Here is an 11150-nt window from a genome sequence, read left to right as displayed (position 1 = left end):
TTCTTCCATCTGATTGTAGAAACCCCCTAAAAATGGTTCAATTTCCTGCATATAATAACCAATCAACAGCATTCCCAAATTTATTTATAGCAATTTGAATCATCCTGACTATTCCAGTAACTGTAGCCTCAGGAGAGAGGAGCTTCTTGACGTTAATTCTAATTAAAACATATCTGCAATCAACAATGCAGGAAGACCGATTAAACAGTTTGGCAATCAAGTCAATTGAATGCGAAGTAATGAAGAGCTTACAATTAGGCAATATACTGAAAGATTTTGCTGAACAAAAAGCAAAGAAGATAAAGTTTTAAAAACATATAGGTCAGGTGTACAATAAAGTACCTCTTAACCAACTTGATATTTATAATATATGATGCAATGTATGTAATATATAATGTTGTTATTATTGATATAGTTATGGAAAGTAAATAATACGTGGAAAAAATGAAAGGGGGTTTTTTACGTTTTTTTTTTAGTCATCCCTGCCGGGGCCCCGCCAAAAATGTTCGAATTGGGCCCCGCACTTCCTAAAGCCGGCCCTGTCCCCAGTTCAGTCTTTTCTTCCAAGGTGTTCCCAAGTTTTGAGTTGTAGGGGGAGTGAGACCCAGTGATGATGTCACTTTCCCCTTTTATAGCTTCTGCCATGTGGAGGGAACGTCTTTGTTCCAAACAAAGTTCCTGGCACAGTTTGTGGAAAAGTACAGGCACAAGATGGAGTCCAGAATCACATGATCTAGTCACATGCCCATGCACACTTTGATGAGTAATAGCAGCCATTACTTATATACTGGCTGAAACATCCACAGGAAAGCCCATCAGATGAGGATAAGCTTATCCCATGACCCATTGTTTTTGCCAATTGGCCATTACCTTCAATAGTCCACTCACAATGTGCTGACTAGACTGGATGTAAACTAGCTTGTGGGTGTCACCTAGGAGTAAGCACATTTGAAATAAAGATGCACAGTCAATATTCATAACTACAGATACAAAAATGATACATGCACACAAATAGGATAATCCTATTCAGCAAACCATAACTTTCGCATTGACACTTCACAGGACATATTTTGTACAAGATGCATCATAATAATATCGTAATCATATCACTATGGTGAATATGGGGTGCAGAGTGTCATACTGAGTCTGTGGTCTTCTTGAGCAGTTAGACTGAGGTTTACTGAATCAGCTACCTGCGCAGAGCTGGTATGGCACACAGAGAGAACACACAAATGCAGCCGCCAACTGACAACAGCTCCCAGTGTCTTGCCTGTGGCTGCTGAGTGAAATGGCTGAAGGGAGCACCTCACCTGCAGCAGGCGATGCTAAATAAAACCCTTCTGTCTTTTGCACATGATAAGGACCACTGAAGTAACCCAGCCTTTGTTTAGGGAGATTATTTACTGACATACATTGCCATGGTTTACATTTAAAAAAATACCATTTACTTAATTTCCATCACCAAATAACTATCATCTCAGTGATACAACTTACAGAAAGATTTAAGTAATTTTAGTGATTTGTTTTTTTGCCTGAACGCCTTGCAGAATAAGAAACCACTCTGTAAAAATAGGGTTAAGAAGCTCAGGTAACCTGGCTGACACCTGACCCAAAGGACCAATAAGGGGACAAGATACTTTCAAATCTTGGGGGGGGCGGAAAGCTTTTGTTTGTGCTCTTTGTTTTGGGGGTTCGCTCTTGGGACTAAGAGGTACCAGACATCAATCCATGCTCTCCAAATCTTCTGAACAAGTCTCTCATATTTCAAACTTCTAAGTAACAGCCAGGCAAGGCGTGTTAGGTTTATCTTTGTTTTCTCAACTTGAAAATCTTCCTTTTGCTAGAGTGTTTATCTCTGTTTGCTGTAGCTTTGAACTTACGGCTAGAGGGGGTTCCTCTGGGCTCTTTGAATCTGATTACCCTGTAAAGTTATTTTCCATCCTGATTTTACAGAGATGATTTTTACCTTTTTTTCTTTAATTAAAAGCCCTCTTTTTAAGAACCTGATTGATTTTTCCTTGTTTTAAGATCCAAGGGGTTTTGGATCGGTGTTCACCAGGGAATTGGTGGAGGAGTCTGTAGAGGCCTGTAGGGGCAGTGTGCTGGGAGGGTCGGGATATTCTGCAGGGAGACTTGAATGACCTTGTAAATTGGAGTAACAGAAATAGGATGAAATTTAATAGTGAATTTAATAGTAAAAATATCATTTGAGAAACATTGACCAGCTCTAGAGAATGCCTCTAGCCTTAAAGAGAATTTTGGACTCCTTGCAATTTCCTTCTAAAAAAGAACCTTGTAAAATACATTTCCACACTAGCTGTCAAATAGTGATGAATGGATAATACAAAACAAAAACTATTCACAAAAGTTTGTTGGAACAAAAAGCAGAAATTGCGTTTTTACTGCCACTTTTATTCTCTCGTGCACAAGAATGTTCATACATCTGTGATAATTGTCATAGACCTAAACACCCTTCCTCTGTGACCTTGAGAAAGTCTTTTCTCATTTTTGTAGCTCAGTTCTCGATCTGTTCAATGGGAATAACAATATTTCTCTGTCTTGCAGGGAATTCACAGATGTCACTGGGCACTAAGGTAACATGGCAATGAGGTCTAGCGTTGCCAGGTGTCCTGTTTTCGACCAGAATGCCCAGTCAAAAAGGGACCCTGGCGGCGCCGGTCAGCACCACTGACTGGGCTGTTAAATGGGGCTAAGGCAGGCTCCCTCCCTGCAGTGGCTCTGTGTGGCTCCAAGAAGCAGCGGCATGTCCCCACTCCGGCTCCTACGCGTAGGGGCAGCCAGGGGGCTCCATGTGCTGCCCCCGCCCCAAGTGCCAGTTCTGCAGCTTCCATTGGCCGGGAACCATGGACAGGGCAGTGGGCAGAGCTACCTGGTCACGCCTCCACATAGGAGCCGGAATCTGGATATGCCACTGCTTCCGGGAGCTGCCTGAGGTAAGCACCACCTAGAGTCTGCACCCTGACCCACTCCCGCGCCCCAGCCCCCAGCCCTGATCCCCCTCCTGCCCTTTGAACCCCTCAGTCCGAGCCAGAGCCCTCACCCCCTTCCACAAGCCAAACCTCGGAGCCAGTCAAGTGAAAATGAGCAAGTTAGTGAGGGTGGAGAGCGCGAACAACAGTGGGGGGGGGGGGGTGGAGTGAGTTGTGGTGGGGCCTCAGAGAAGTGGCAGGTCAGGGGCAAGGCCTCAGAGGAGAGGCAAGACTGGGGGCCGGGCAAGGGTGTTCAGTTTTGTGCAGTTAGAAAGTTGGCAACTCTACAATGGGGAGCCGATAAGTAGATTACTAGATACAAAATTTGTGATAATTTTCATGACACTATCTTCAAAAGTATTTATGGGCTATAGTATAGTCATGCCCTCCCCACCCCTCAGCCTCTGCTGCCCCCAGTGCTCATTGTACAGTATAGCCGCCCCTTACCCACCCCCACCGTCTCCTGTGCCTAGTGCCCATTATACAGTATAGCCACCCCTTCCCTGCCCCCACCCTCTGTTGCCCCTAGTGCCCATTATACAGTGTAGCCGCTGCTTCTTCACCGCACCCTCTGCTGTCCCTAGTGCCCATTATACAGTATAGCTGCTCTTTTCTCCTTCTTTGAAGGCCATTGGTCTGACCCACTATGCACTCACCCTATGCTGCCTTCTATACCCTATAGCTGCCTCTTTCCTGTTTCTGCTGCCTCCTTTTGCCCATTATACAACACAGCTGCCCTTTTCTCATTCCTTTCTGTTTAATCTAATCACTGTCAAAACAGAACCTTAAAAAACAGGGAAATTCACTCCAGGGATGTATATACAGATGTGGAAAGTGAAATTCAAATGCATTTTGCTTACGACATTTGTACAGAAAGTTGTTGGTTCTCCTCCACATCCAGTGGCAGAAACAGATCACGGTTTTCCATAACAATTTACATGCGCTTGATACAATTCCTATTGGGCAAGAAAAATCAGGCTAAATATCAGAGCAGAAAATAAGTAAAAAAAAATAACTAAAGGAAATATGGAGACACGTTCTTCCTTTTTCTCTCTCGGTTGCTAGTAGGTGTGAGTGGGGGCGGAGATGGGTGTTTGCTGATCAAAAGGAACTCAGCATAGTGCCACTTGTAGAGTAATTGCAATAAACACAGATGTGATTTTACCTCGGGGGCTGCTGGACTCAGAAGAACAGGGCGTGCTTTTCTGGTTTTCTAGCTCCCACACCGACAGCCTGTGCTGCCAGAACATCAGGATGCAGGGACTCCTACGTGCTGGGTCATTAGGAGTGGGTGCAATACACACTGACAATGGGTGTTTCTATACATTTACACAGGCATAACTCAGGAGCAGCTTTGGGATGGGGTTTGAGGAGAGAGTGCACCATCGACAGAAAGAAGGTAGCGAGGACATGAAAAACCACAATAATTACTGCAGTGGCTGTAAGTCAACCTAACCTAGACAGGGCGACCAGTGGAGTGAAGGGTTAGGGTGGGAGGTTTATATAGCTGTCGGAGAAAAACACAGTTCTCACTCTCTTTTTGGGTGCAGCAAAGCTCTGCTTCCACATAGCGAATCCCCCCAGAACTTGAAATTGAAGCAGACATTGCAGAGAATGCACTGCTCTTTGACATACCGACAATGTTGTGCTCATTGGAGGAATTTAAGATGTAGCTTCTCAGTGTAAGAGAGGGAGATGTTTGGAAAGATTCAACAAATCTATTTTTTGGTTTTGGTTTTTGTTTAGGCCAGAAAGGATCATGTCTAATCTGATTTACTACATAACACAGGGCAGTGAATTTCACACAGTAACTCCTGAATCAGTCCCATAACATCTTTACAAAAGTGACTTCTAATCTATATTTAAAAACTCTAGCTGATGGAGAATCCACCACATGGATAGATACATTTTCTAGTGGTGAATTTCCTCTCTGTTAAAATTTCACACCATACCTCTAGCCTTCAGCTGCCAGCCAATGAAGCTGGGTCTGCTGCTATCTTCTAGAGCAAAGAGCCATCTGCACTAAGAAATCTCCTCTCCAGGTGTTTATGGACTGTGGTCAAGTCACTTCTTCTTTTCTCTTTGTTACGCTAAATAGACTGAACTTCCTTAGGCTATGTCTACACTACAGTTTATGCTGGCATAATTTATGTCGCTCAGAAGTGTGAATAAATCACCCGCTTGAGCAAGATAAGTTACACCAACATAAGTGCTCGTGCACACCACGCTATGTCAGTGGGAGAGCTTCTCCCACCAACATAACTTCAGCCATTCGCGGAGGTGGTTTTATTATGCCTATGGGAGAGTTCCGTCAGCATAGAGCATCTTCACCAGGTGCACTGCAGCAGTGCAGCTCCTTCGGTACAGCTGCCCCACTGCAGTGCATGTACATGTAGACATGGCCTTAGTCTCTCCTTAAGAGGCTGATTTTTTTTCAGGCCTCAGGTAATTCTCGTAGCTCTTTTCTGACCCCTTTTGAATTTGTCAGCACCCTTTAGTAAGGTCTCTCCATTTTTGCACCCAACTGTGCCCATAGCAAAACTATCGTTGGACCTTCTGCAAAGCTCATTATTGCAGAGCTGTTAGCGGTGGAGTGCTGTATGAGTCACTATATGTTGTTTTATATTTGGAATAATTGTCAAGGGTGCCCAGACCCCATTTTGTTCTTACAGAAACCAAAATAAATCAATGACAAATATATTTTTTAAACTTACTCAGAGAAGATGCCAAATTATTTACTTGCTTGACATTCCTCTTGAGCATAAACTGGCACTATATTCGAACACAGCTATTATATCATAAGAGCTATCAGAACTCTCTGGTTTTTCCCCTTTAAGTGAGGGGGAAATAGAAGAAGATAGAACTGAAACACTTGAAATGGTGAATTATGCAGGAAAATGGTTAAATGGTGAATTTTCTTCCTTTTAGGACACATCTGGTTCTTTGCTACCACCTCTGGAGCAAAGACATTTGGAAAGTCAAGGTGTTGGCTGCCTTTGAAAAGCCCCATCTAAGTGACAAAAGGTTTCTATATGACTTGCCTCCAAGTTCCATTTAAAAAATCCTGACAAGTTTAGTGCACTCTGCCATTCTTTCTTCCCAGGTCATTGAACCCCAGGTTTCATGCACTTCACAGCACTTCTTGTAGGAATTCTTACTCTTCTCACCTGCTTAAAATAGTGGGTAAATGAGGTGAGCTTTGGGACAAGCTATTAGATATGTTCAGGGGCACAGGGATGTTCAAAGGGGGAGTAAGGCAGTTTCGGTGCCCAGCTCCGATTGAAAGGCAACAGGATTTGGGGTCCTAATTGCCTCAGGCCTTTTTGAAAACCTCAGCCTCTGTGTGTCAGAACAGCCCTAGGGATTTGTGAAAATATTGGCAAATACACGGATGTTGTCATGGAAACAAGCATGCAGCGATTCATTCACATGGTAGCTGGGTTTATGTAAGGTGCTCAAGGAGTGCACTTTGGACCTCCATTTGAAAATCCCATCTTAAATTATTAGAAACAGAGACAGGTGATAAATCTAGTCCCGCTGGTCCACTTGCCTTCCAGCACTTCCGTCAGCTGCCCAAAGACCCCCTCGCAGTCTTCCCCAGTCGTAGCATGAACGTGAAGCTCCAGGAGGTGGTGGACACCCCTACAATGTACACAAGTGCAAGCAGTACCTGGGAGAAAGAGAACATAATGTGTCTAGAAGGCAGCTGTTTGTCCTGTGAGCCCCTGGGGGTGAAGAGAGGAAAGACTCATGTCCCCAGTGCCCAAAGTCTCTTGAGAGCACGGATGCAACAACCAGTGTAGGGTCAGACACCTGGCTGCTGAATCTGTCTGAACCTGGTGTCCTAGAATGTCAGGCCCCATGTCAGTGAGAGGAGGAGTGCAGTGGTTAGAACTCACCTCCCAATGACACCTAGCTTACAGTGTGAGCTGCCTGGGGCTGACAGGGGCTGCTCAAAATATTTATTTATTTATTTATTTATTTGTGTATTTTATAATTGGCATTTTGGTTAAAAAGTAATTGGTTCTTAGATGAAAATCTGGAAACAAAAGTTTTGGTTAAAAATATTGTCTTGATAGGTTCCCAGGCTGGAAGGGACCATTGGGGTCACTGAGTCTGCCCACTTGTGTAACCCAGCCTGTATTCAGTTTGGTTTTACATAAAATATTTTGATTTTTTTTTTAATTTTGAAAAGGAGCAATTTTTTTCTCTCAAACATTGTACCAAAAAAGGAAACATTTTACCATATCCAGGTTTTGAAAACTGAAAAAAAAATCTGTCTTAGTTTTGATTTATTGTCTGAACACTCTCCCCCGCAAGTAAAACACTTTTCAGTCTGCTCTAGCACTGATGTGAAATCAATCTGAGCCCTGTAGAGATAAATGCACATTCCAGTTAGTGGTGCATTCCCTATGGATACCCACCTTATAGATCTCGGATCAGATTTTCAAATGAGCCTAAGGTATTCAGGCACCCACAGGTACTGGAATTTAATGGAAGTCAGGCATCTAATTCCATTAGGCTCCTTTAAACATCCCACTATTGATGCTGAAGTTATTCATCAGCACCTTGAAGGACTGGGGCTACGATTTCAAGGAAACCTCAGGGAGTTAGGTACTTGACTTCTATTGAATTTCAAATTCTTTTGAAAATCCAGTCATTAAAGAACAGCCTGCCATCTGGCATGGCAGCGCTGTGTGAGGGGCTGTAGTTAACAAAGACTGTGAATGACGACCTGTGTATCCAGGAACATAATGACCTACTTCTTCCAAGTGGAGGCATGGTCATTTCTGTCTGTCCAAAATTCAAACATTGGCAGTATTTTCCTCACCTGTCAACCTGACCCCTCTTTGGTCCCACCCTGCAGCTCCTTCTTGCATCAGACTGAAACATCCTCAGACCCTAGCACAACTCCACCCGGCCAACTATTATCAGAGGTTTGGGGTCACAAGGGTTGACATTCCCATGTGGTGTAGGATTGCAATGGAACAAGGAGCCCATAAGAAATGCCGCTTTCAACCACGCTGTGAAACTTACAGTCATCGGATTCTCCACAGGTACAAACAGAGAAGGATAGAGATGCTCAAATGCCAAAGGTCATTTAGGCTCCTGGGGAAAATGCACCCACCACTACTAAGCATCATCCCGTCTGGTCCTGGACCTACAGCTCTAAAGGAAAGTTCACCTCCATCTGTCAGGCAGTTGAGGTGGAGAAGTAGTTACAACCATGCTGCCAAACCTACAGTCATTGAACTCTCCAGAGGTACAAGCAAAGAAGGGTAGGAGGAGATTCCACAAACATGCTCAAGTGTTATCTGGTGTGGGGTTTGGTGCTGAGGAGGCAATTTGTGCCTATTGGGATAAGTCCACCTACCACTGAAAGGCACAGAACCTGGTGGTTCTTCTAGAGCTCCTATAAGAAGCAAACTAACATCCCATTAGTATTGTCTAATTCCTACCTCCCTCACACTCATGTCACACACTCTCCAGACTGCCAAAAATTCAGGCATCCTCACCTGTCCACCTGATTAGTTCAGCATCCATTCTAGCTCCTCCCCCTAGCTCTCCCTTGCATCAAGCTTAAATTTCTCTTCCTCGCCCATAACACCACCCTGGCCAACTCCTAGAAGAGGTTCAGGACCCCAGTGTCAGAAACTCCATGTGGAGCTGGGTTGCAATGACAGACAGAGCCCATAAGAAGTTGCAGCTTAGACTACACTGCCAACCTACCAGTAGCTGGATCTCCCTAGTGAATGGTTATTCCCCATTCATGTTCCCGTGCTTTCTGCTTTATGGTATAGCTGCTTGGGGCTGGTGCATGCTCAGGAGACACCCAAAGCCCATTGAGAATCAACGGACACCTGTTCTGGACATTTGGTGCATTTAAGGAAATGCCTTCCTTTGGATACAGAAAGCTGTGTGAAGGATAGATGTTAAAAAAATGAAAGTTGGGATTTTGGGCTGGTGATGGGGACTGGGAAGGAAGCCTGAACTTCATGACTTCACAGTACACCTGGTTACAAATTTACTAACAGCACATTCTGCACCAGAAATAGCCATTTAGTCAAAATTTAAACTTTCCATGGCAACATGTTGGTTTTGACAAACTTTGGAATGTGCCAATTTTGGTCAAAATTTGGAACATATTGCTTTTGATGGGAGTTTTTTGGGGGAAAATAGAACTGAAACAAAGTGTTTTGATACATTGAAATGCACCTTATCAGAATGCAATGTTTCAGTTGCCCCTCCCCAACATTTATTTAATTTTATATAATATAGAGTCACATTTTAAAAATGTCTAAATCAGAAAAAATCATGTCCACTTTATAAAAAGGGAAAGTTTTGATTGACCTGAAAAGATTTTTTCCAAACATTTTGAAATTGTTTGGTTTCATTCTGATTAAATTTCAAAATGTCAGAATTTCCCTTCTGTAGAAGGTTCAGCTATCTGGACTTCACAGGGACACCTTTGAAATGCCTTTTGCTTGCAAACCTCTCACCGCTGAGAGATCAGAAAAAAACATTTGGGGGTCTTTTCCTGGCTCCTCTCTGATTCCCTGTCTGGCCTCGGGGTAGTCAGTTAGGGCCATATTTGTAAAGGTATTTAGGTACCTAGCGATTTTTTCAGAAGTATCTGCTTTCCTAAAATCATTGATTTAAAGGGGAGTTAATCAGCTAGATGCTTTTGAAAATCCCATTAGGTGCTTTAATACCTTTAATAATATAGACCCTAGGCTGAGATTTACAATAGAGACTAGGAGAGTTAGATATCCATATATGTCAATGGCATTTGGGAATGTAACTTTCTTGCTCTTCTTTGAAAATCACAGCCAAATGACGTAAGGTGAAGAATTTCAAAGACACCAATGGGAATTGGGTACTTGGCCAGGGTTTTTAAGGTATTTATGTGCCTAAATATGAAAATAGGTGGCTCGTGTGATTTACAAAAAACACCTAACTTAAATTAAAATTCATTGTTGTTTGCAGTGCTGTTATATCCATACTGTCCCCAGGATATGAGAGATCGAAGGTGAGTGAGGTAGTATCTTAAAAAGAGCTCGGTGAAACTCAAAAGCTTGTCCCTGCCACCAACAGAAGTAGGGTTAATATAACCTCAGCCTTCTTGTCTCTTTCATTAAAATTCATAGCTACTCAGGCCAGAAGGGGCACAGGCCATAAGAGAACTTCTGGACTCATCTGGGATTTGCTCCCCATGTAGGTACTTATAGATACTTATTATGATATAACAAGATCCAATGGCTGGACGTAGAAACAAGACAAATTCACACTGAAAATAAGGCATACATTTTTTAACACTGAGAGTAATTAACCATTGGAAAGACTTACCAAGTATTGTGGTGGATTCTCCATCTCTGGCAATTTTTAAATCAAGATTGGATTTTTTTTTCTAAAAAGATCTACTCTAGGAATTATTTTGGGGGCAGTTCTGAGTCCTGTGTTATACAGGAGGTTAGACTAGATGGTCTTAATGGTCCCTTCTGGCCTTGGAATCTATGACTTCCTTGTGGATAGTCATTTCTGCCTTTTTTGGTTTAGTGTATATCTCACTGGAAGTGGTTGAAGCTAATGTGAGAAAGCCACACTTACACCAGAACAAGAGTGTCCAGATGAGGGTTATTCTGGTATACCTATAGCTGGGCAACTGGTAAAATTTCTCATGTAGAGATGGTAACATATGACCTTTCAGGGTGATTTTGTTCTGGGCAAGCGTTTGTCAAACAGAGACTATGAGTGTTAACATTAATTACAAAGGGGGAACAAGACCCATGAAAATCACATGTCATTAATGAAAATGGCTTGATTCCCCTCTGGCTAGATTTATGCTTATAAGGCATACCTGTGTTGATCACGGGAGTGAAAAAAACCAGAGACATTGCTATGTCAACTCCCCCCCACCCGAAAACTCAGTGTAGATGCAGTTATGAAGATGGAAGAGTGTTTTTGTCGATGTAGCTAATGTTGTTGGGGGAATTAGTGATCATATATTGGCAGAAAAACTACACGAGGGGGGCTGTAGTGTAGACATAGCCACTCACAGTGGTACTGATCAGAACTAGCTCTCTTCATGTCAGTGGAGTCATGTGAGGATAAATCCAGGGTGACTTTTAAGAAAAACAGGCCCATAGTTCCAGAAATACA

General features: G+C 43.0%; 1 pseudogene; it reads right to left on the bottom strand.

The window, feature by feature from the left end:
- Positions 1-37: 37 nt before the first annotated feature.
- The window catches only part of LOC128845954 (cytosolic phospholipase A2 gamma-like), a 31570-nt pseudogene continuing 20457 nt past the window's right edge, over positions 38-11150 (bottom strand).

This window comes from Malaclemys terrapin, chromosome 12, assembly GCF_027887155.1.
Source record: "Malaclemys terrapin pileata isolate rMalTer1 chromosome 12, rMalTer1.hap1, whole genome shotgun sequence".
Classification (NCBI taxonomy): domain Eukaryota; kingdom Metazoa; phylum Chordata; order Testudines; family Emydidae; genus Malaclemys; species Malaclemys terrapin.
This window is presented reverse-complemented; position numbering and strand designations above follow the sequence as displayed.